The following is an 8,472-nucleotide window of genomic DNA, read 5'->3' on the forward strand; positions in this document are numbered from 1 at the left end:
CTCATTTGAATAATCCACTCTGGATGATGTCACTTCAGTCGTTAAAGTGTCTCTCACAGTCTTCTGTGTCTGGTCAGCAGATCTTTGGGAGTTTATTTCATGAACGGCTTCATTTAAAGCTGGTGCTGTAACAGTTGTAGCTGTTTGTCTGTATTCGGTGGTTTGATTAGCATCTCTTTGGTCAGCAGCGTTTTCACTGTGAAACTCGATGGGCTGTAGTTCATAAGTGCAGCTTGGTGCGATGCTGAACATTCTGTACAAACGTTTGATCCTGTCAATCATGTCATTAAGACGTGTGAATTTCAACATAACTGCAGTTCCACCACTTACACTTAGCGACAATGGCATACCAGTAGACTTACGTGGGTGAGGGTCAAAATATGCATATTCACCTGAAGTCAGCCTGCTAACAGCGATGACTGTTCCTCCCATGACTAGCAAAGCATAGCGAACGTCTGAAGCCAAACACTGTAATCCCTGTTCAAGGCTCGGAAAGTGATCTGTACCATCAAATGTGCCGTAATGAGCAAACTGAGACATGTCGACTTGATACTCGTGTGTGCGGCTGGTAACAACTGAGGGAAGTTCATCGCAGGCTAGAAACACACTGTTCACAAACCTCAGTCTGGCATCTGAATAGACGGCATGGCCTTTGTCCAACACACGGTTTAGATCTGCTCTGGTAATAAATTCATCCTCGTGTAAGAATGACAGGAAAACCAAACTGTTAGCCATGCATTGCTGATTCCGGTACTTTCCATACCTAGGAGCGGCCTGGCTTCGGGAAGCACAGACGCTACTCACTCGTGGACTTTCACTGTTTGTAACCTGTACATGAGACTGTCCTGGAGCGTGTCCATCATGCTGTGTTTGTACAGTTAGCTGGGGTTCAGTCTGGATTAGCTGCATAACTTCAGGCTCTGGGACAGACACTGAGGGAACACTTCTTTTTACCACATCTGCATAAGATACTTTGGCTGTCTCTCCATCATGCTGTATTTGTACAGTTAGCTGGGGTTCAGTCTGGATTACCTGCATAACTTCAGACTCTGGGACAGACACTGAGGGAACACCTTTCTTTACCACATCTGCATAAGACACTGTGGCTGTCTGAACACTGCTCTGCACTTCTGTGCTGGGAAAAGCTGAAACACACACCTTTACCTGCTCACTGCTCTGAGAAACATTCAGCTGTTCTTTCTCCTTCTGACGTCTAAGCTTCTGAGACTGAGACCTTTGACCTTTTCTTGGCATTTTGCTGAAGTACAACCTGGAGCTTATATGTGGTTATACACAAATGTAAACAAAACTGAACCTTGAAACACAGAAAAACGTATAACTCCTCAAATTACTGTTAAATCTGAGAAATGTACTATTATATATAAAAAGCTGATTTTCTACTCCAAACTCAAAATAAAGGAAATTCAAAGTTCTCTGGAAACAATTTGATCCGTTTTATTGTAGCTCTTTTTGAAACTGTATAATTTTACTTATATTTTTTTAACCAGACTGATAAATAATTACAACTTCTGTAAAATGATATGCAGAATAAATCTCAACAATCAACAGGCTATATTAAAAGTCTTAGCTCTTAGGGGAGTTTATGTAAATCTTTCAGATATCTAAAATTGAAATCAAATATATGGAGCTTTGGTGGTGTGGTGATAAGATGACTGGTGATGAGGATTCCCCAGCTGGATTTTCTGCAGCAGTCAGGAAACAGGAAGTCCTCAGGCGCTTCTCGATGACAATACTAACTGAATACTTACACTGAGTGACAAAATGGGTTTGTCCTTAAATAATAGTACTATAAACTTGCAGTCAAATGTTATAGCCAATGAAACAGACTAACAGACTGGATCTAATTTATTATTTATCTGAATGTATGTATTACAAAATAACCAGATTATCTTATTACAAATAAACTTATAAAAAGGTGATATTTTATACAATTGATCAAAGTAAGCCAAACTAGCAGTCCAAACTAAAGTCTAATGCAAAATTAAAATGACAAATGTAGGGCTGTGTAAGTAGTTTCTACTAAAAGTTCTACTGTACTGTAATTCTACTACTGTATATTCAACTTGTAATTTCCAGCAAAATGACTGAATGTGAGAGAGTTTAAAGACAGGAAAGAAAGAGCAGTGAGAGCAGAGATCTCTCAGAATTCTGTAACAGATAGATCAAGTTCTGGTAACTTGGATTTCTGAAAATTGGATTCTGAAAAGGATTTCTGAAAACTTGGATTCTCAAATTAGATAGAGCAGTAGAGATAGAGGGATACAAGATGGAATGGCTTTCAAATTAGATAGAGCGGTAGAGATAGAGGGATACAAGATAGAATGGCTTTCAAATTAGATAGAGCAGTAGAGATAGAGGGATACAAGATAGAATGGCTTTCAAATTAGATAGAGTTGGGAGAGTGATAGGATAGACAGAATTGCTTATAATGATAGAGAGAGAGAGGATCTTCTGCAGCAGGTCACCTGTAAGACACAAAAGGACTGGAATTAGTCATATTTCCAACATGCTTGGATTTACCATATTCTTCAGACTATATGGCACACCTAAAATCCTGTCATTTTCTCAAAAACATACAATGTGCCTAGTGTATCGATTCTGGTTATGCTTACTGACCTCAAACGGGATTTCTGTGGTACACAGCGCTCAAAATTCTGTCAAATATTTTAGTAATACTTCGGTAAGCTACAAAGCTGCGCTGCTTGATGTATTGTCAGAGCATTATGGCTACCATAGTCAGGACCCTCGCAGAGTAATTCGTACGGTGCTTCAACATAACATTATGGTGTGTGTACAAGGACCTGGCACGTGCTAAGAGACATGCTTATGAAGCAGATTTCAAACTGATCAACCCATGAAGAGTTTGATGGATTTGTAGATGAGGAATGAACTGAAAAAGTGAGTGTATTGTTCTGTATTTTATGTGTTACAACTGAACAGTGTTGAGAGTTGTTGTGAATGACTTGAATAAAGTTGGACTTATCTGACTGTTTGTTCGGCTTAATCTGCCTTAAAAACAGGCTTGTTTATTGACATTATGCCTTATAATCTCAAAAATACAGTACATGTAGGGCTTTAAATACTAAAGAGTTCTACAGTAAATTATTGGAGTGAACAGAATGACAATGTTTAACAAATGATGGTGGAACTGTTATAAGGACATTTTTACGTTCTATTAAAACAATAAACTAAGTCTAAACTCAAACCAAGACGTGCTGCTACAGTAACTTACTGTAAATATTATATGGTCCAACAAAACCAACACACTGAGGTTAGAGCAGACAGTTTCAAGCCACTCTGTATGTATTTTGGCAAAATGAGAAATTTGGAGACAGCTAGTTTCTACACAGCAGTTTCTACATATTTCAGTCACATTTGGGGCATGTTTGATACACAGCAATAAGCACTACACTAAATCTATAATAAACTTATCATAGCTGATATAAAGGCCTAATTACCATAATTTAGTATGATGATAATTTCTTTGTAGATCATTTCATGATAAAAAGAACAGAAGTGAGTGCTGTATCTGAGCTGTTGCATGTAAGATCTTTGCTGGAGATTCCCACATTTCTTAAACAAACAAACAAACAAACATGACTTTCAGACAGTTCATCTTTTGTAAATTAGGGCAGGATTATTTTCAAAAAACAGCCTTGATAAAAATATCAGGCCACTATAAAATGTCTTATGTTTATGTTTTCATCCCACCTATATTTTGCAAGTCATTATGACAAATTACAAAAAGCAGTTTTTAGGCAGTGATTTAAGGGAAGAAGCTTTTGAAATCCACCATGCCCTACCACCAGTGGTCTCAAACTCTGGTCGTTAAGGCCTGGTGTCCAGAAACTTTTCTATGTGTCCCTGTTGCAACACACCTGAATAACATTAGTAGGTCATTAGCAAAACTCTACAGAACGTGACTGCATGCTGAGGTGGTAATTCAGCCATTTGATTCATGTTATAGCAGCTCATGAGTGAGTGAACATGATGCAATGAAAGTACTTTTAGAAGTACATTTTTCCAAACACTTAAATTACTTAAATTTGAACAGTCTTCGGGGATGCCACTTCAACACAGTCAAATTCTATACTCTCACTAATGACCTACAAATGTTATTCAGGTGTTTTGTAACAGGGACACGTGGAAAAGCTTCAGGACACCGGCACTTGAAGAGTGGAGTTTGAGACCCCTGCCCTATGTGAATATTTAATTGTCCCTAAACTGCTAGTCGTGAGCTGCTCTAATGTGAAACAAACACATATAGTTCTGTAAAGGTTTACAAAGAGATTTCTAAGGATCTGGAGACCCCAGAAAACAGAAACCCTCCCAGACGTTGTAGCTGAACAGGCAAAAACAAGTTGCCTAATAATATCTCAATGATAACCAAGAGCTGTGCTGACTAACTGCACTAAACTGAATCATCTATAGTGAGAGAAAAACACCAGCATTAAAGTCAAACATGGTGCTGTTACTGTGATGTCCCAGAGTTCCTTTACTACTTCAGGACCTACATCAACTCATCAGGTCCTGGGCTTAAGTTTAATCACACTTAGGATCTGAAGCACACAAGCAAGTCCAATTGAATGAATGAAACAAAACACTTGGTGTAAACGAATCAGTCTGGACTTTAATGAAATTAAGATACTTGGTATGACTTGAAAACCCTATCCATCCATCCATCCATCCATCCATCCATCCATCCATTCGCTTCCGCTTATCCTTTTCAGGGGGCACTGGAGCCTATCCCACCTGTCATAGGGCGAGAGGCAGGGTACACCCTGGACAGGTCGCCAGTCTGTCGCAGGGCCAACACACAGGGACAGACAACCATTCGCACTCACATTCATTCGCAGATACACACCTAGTGACAATTTGGATTATTCAATTAACCTATCCCCACAAGCTGCATGTCTTTGGACGGTGGGAGGAAGCCGGAGTACCCGGAGGGAACCCACGCAAACACCGGGAGAACATGCAAACTCCACACAGAAAGACCCCGGCCTGATGTTGGAATTAAACTCAGGACCTTCTTGCTGTGCGGCAACAGTGCTAACCACCGTGGTACTTGGTATGACTTGAAAACCCTATATTGGGCCTTAATTAAGACTTTTTTCTTTTCTTTTTTTGCCTGTCCTGTTTGGATCTAATTAAGACAATTCTGAAATTATAGTGGACCAAAATCAACCAGTGATGTAAACCAGTCATTACCAGTTACTGTAAATGCTTGATGGTAATTGTTGCTATCAGGGCATCCACAGCTGGGTATTAGAGACCAATATGTTTTTACATTAGACCAGGTTGTTCTGGTTCAAAAATGAAATCATCACTTTAAAACTGCTTTTTGTATTTATCCAGGTCATCCTTGTTAGATGATTTGAAACATGTGAAAAAAAGCATAAACAAAATAAATCTGCAAGGAAGAAAGACCTTTCTCAGCACTGTACCGCAGACAAAACCTTTACTTACCAGACTTGCGACGATCAGATCAGTATCCTAGAGAAAGGAAACAACACATCAGATCACTGTTTAATGACTTACACTGTTGAACCTCTTCACACACAATCCACTTTACTGTGACATGAAATAACTAGTAAGATCCTCAATTTCTTCAAGCCTTTATGAACTCACTGTAGTCTAAAGAGGACAAACTTCAGTTACAGAGTCTCACATGGTGATAACATGTGTAATAAAGGCATGCATACTACAGAAGTGCAAAGAAGAGGCACCAATATTTGTTGGTACAGATTATGGCTTTTTAGCTCCATCATTTTCTATCACAAGTCAGTGCTTAATAAAGTGTGGAAAAACCACAACTGTTAGAATCAACGGAAAACCTCATTAGGTTTTAGTTCTGATCTGAATATGTAAATCCTAAAATACATGTCAATTCTGACATGTTATAGTAACAACAGTGGCACGCCATTTTTGCAATTAATTTCTTAAAAATTATAATAAAAAGTCCTTCCATTGTACCTGTTGGCAGGAATCTTTTTGTATTTTGCAATATTTCCCTTTTATATATAATTTTCAAACACATTGTATCAAGCAACTTATTAAGAAACTGATTTAAACTTAGTGTACATAAATTACACACAGGCTTTAACATACACAACATTGCCTACTCACAACTCTGGTTCTCTTAGTCTTTTATTATTGCTTAAATGTTTAACCTACCACTTCTGTTCACTCAGGCAAAAATACTTCTATAGTGGTCTGACTTTAATGTAATACATAAGCAGAATATGAGTGAAGATATAAATCAACAACTGTGGTGCTCTTAAGTGTTTAAGCTACCACTTACACTAACTCACCTAAAATGCGTTCATAGTTATGTCTGCTAGGTAAATCCATAAACAAACGGAGAACATGAACAACTGTATAAAAACAGTTGTTTGTGTTCAAACATAAAAATCAGACACAAATGGCCTGTTAAACTTCAGGGACAGTCAGAGGTCATGTGTGGGGCCTTTGCTGCTACAAGGTATAAATTCTGACCATTTGTTTTTGCCCATCAGTAAATGGTAATGTCACAAAAACCAAACTACGTTAGGTAAGTTGCTAAACATGTTACACAGTGACAATGTCATATTACTGCAGTTACAATTGCTGCTTACTTACCAGCAAAGGCAAAACCGAAGTTCTGTTTCACTCTGTAACAAAAGAACAAAAATACAGAATCAGACAACTGAAATCAGCATCAGAGTCAATACTGCATCACAATCTGTAGTGGGAAAAAAATCTGTTAAATTCTTTGTTTACAACAGCTTTACTATAAACACCCCATCTTCTCTTTCTGCACCTTATTAAAGATTTCTGTCTTTATTAAGGTGATGTGTCGTTTTATCCATCTGCAATTCCACAGAAATTCCTCATGAACGTAAAGCTCTAATACTTTGGTGCTATTACATAACACAGCAGATACCACAAGCAAGGATTTGCTCGCACTGCACACTTGATCAAATGATAACATCACAGTTTCAAAGCGTGCAACAATCACAAATAATACTTGATACTATAAATGCTTGATGGTAGTTCTTCGTATCAGGGCTTCCACAGCTGGGTATTAGAGACCAGCATGTTCTCACATTAGAACAGATAGCTCTGGTTTGGTTTTCTCTGCTTCATACGTGAAATCATCACTTTAAAATGCTTTTTTGTATTTATTCATATCATCCCTGTTAGATGATTTGAAACATGTGACAAAAAAGCATGAACAAAATAAATCTGCAAGGAAGAAAGACTTTTCCCAGCACTGTACCTCAGACAAAATGAACTCACTTTAGTCTAAAGAGGGCAAAATTTAATTGCAGAGTCTCAAATGACCTTAACATGTGTAATAAAAACAATAATTACTACAGAAATGCTTTGATAAGCCTTTAAAATTAGACATAAATGGCCTATTAAACTTCAGGGACATTTTTAGGGACACTCAGAGATCGTGGGGGGGGGGGGGGGGGGGGGGCTTTACTGCTTATAAATCCTAAATGTGTTTTTGCCCATGAGCAAATGGCAAGATATCACAAAAAGCCAAACTATTGTATGTAAATTGCTAAAAATGTTACACAATCCCAATTTCATATTGCTTCAGTTACAATCACTGTTTACTTACCAGCAAAGGCAAAACCAAGCTTTATTTCACTCTGTGTAACAAAAGACAAAGAACAAAAATACAGGATCAGAAAACTCAAATCAGCATCAATACTGCATCACTCTCTGTTGTCAAAAAGATTCACTAAACTTCTTTGTTTACTACAGCTGGAATACAAACAACAACTCTCCTCTGTTTTCTTTGGTCTACATCTCATTTAAGATTGCAAAACACTCATACATGAAAAACTGCACGACATATTTTTAAGGCTTTAATATTTGAGGTGGTCTGCATTCAAATTCTACTTCCTAAAATATTACCAACTGCACATAGTATCATAGTAAATATGCTGTAGTTTTAAAATAAATATCTATGTACCATACTAATAATAATATACTGCCATATTTTATTTATGTGAAGGTGGGCTGTTGTTTATTTCATTAATTTCCCACAAAGTGAGAATTTAAACTGTGCTGCAGATTTAGGTTGGCACAAACAAGCCTTTGTTAAACAGTTCTTAAAAATTAAAGTCTACATATTAGGAGTTCTTATTATTCTTGGGCTATGTCCACACGTACACAGGTACTTTTGAAAATGGAGATTTTTCTATGCGTTTGCACCTTTCGTCCACACTTAAACGGCGTTTTCGGTCACTGAAAAACTAAAAATGCTTGCCAGAATATTTTCGAAAACTCCGTTTTTGCATTTATGTGTGGACAGGGAAACGGAGAAAACGCAGCGCCTTTTTTGACGTCACACTGTGCGCCACGTTATTGTTTCGGTGAAATGTATTTCTACAATACGGTTACTGTTAATTGTTCTCTCTGCAGTGTTTAAATGCTTACATATGCGCACACAGT

At 37.7% G+C, this 8,472-nt stretch overlaps 1 long non-coding RNA gene across 1 annotated transcript; it reads right to left on the minus strand.

Annotated features, from left to right (window-relative positions):
• Nucleotides 1-1,433: 1,433 nt before the first annotated feature.
• Nucleotides 1,434-8,267, minus strand: LOC113016335 (uncharacterized). The gene is made up of 4 exons (XR_013909820.1): nucleotides 7,634-8,267; nucleotides 6,643-6,674; nucleotides 5,491-5,517; nucleotides 1,434-2,486 (listed from the first exon to the last, which is right to left on the minus strand). It is a non-coding gene; the product is annotated as an uncharacterized LOC113016335 (long non-coding RNA).
• Between the last annotated feature and the right edge of the window lie 205 nt (nucleotides 8,268-8,472).

The sequence above is a fragment of the Astatotilapia calliptera genome, chromosome 6 (assembly GCF_964374335.1).
Source record: "Astatotilapia calliptera chromosome 6, fAstCal68.1, whole genome shotgun sequence".
Lineage (NCBI taxonomy): Eukaryota > Metazoa > Chordata > Actinopteri > Cichliformes > Cichlidae > Astatotilapia > Astatotilapia calliptera.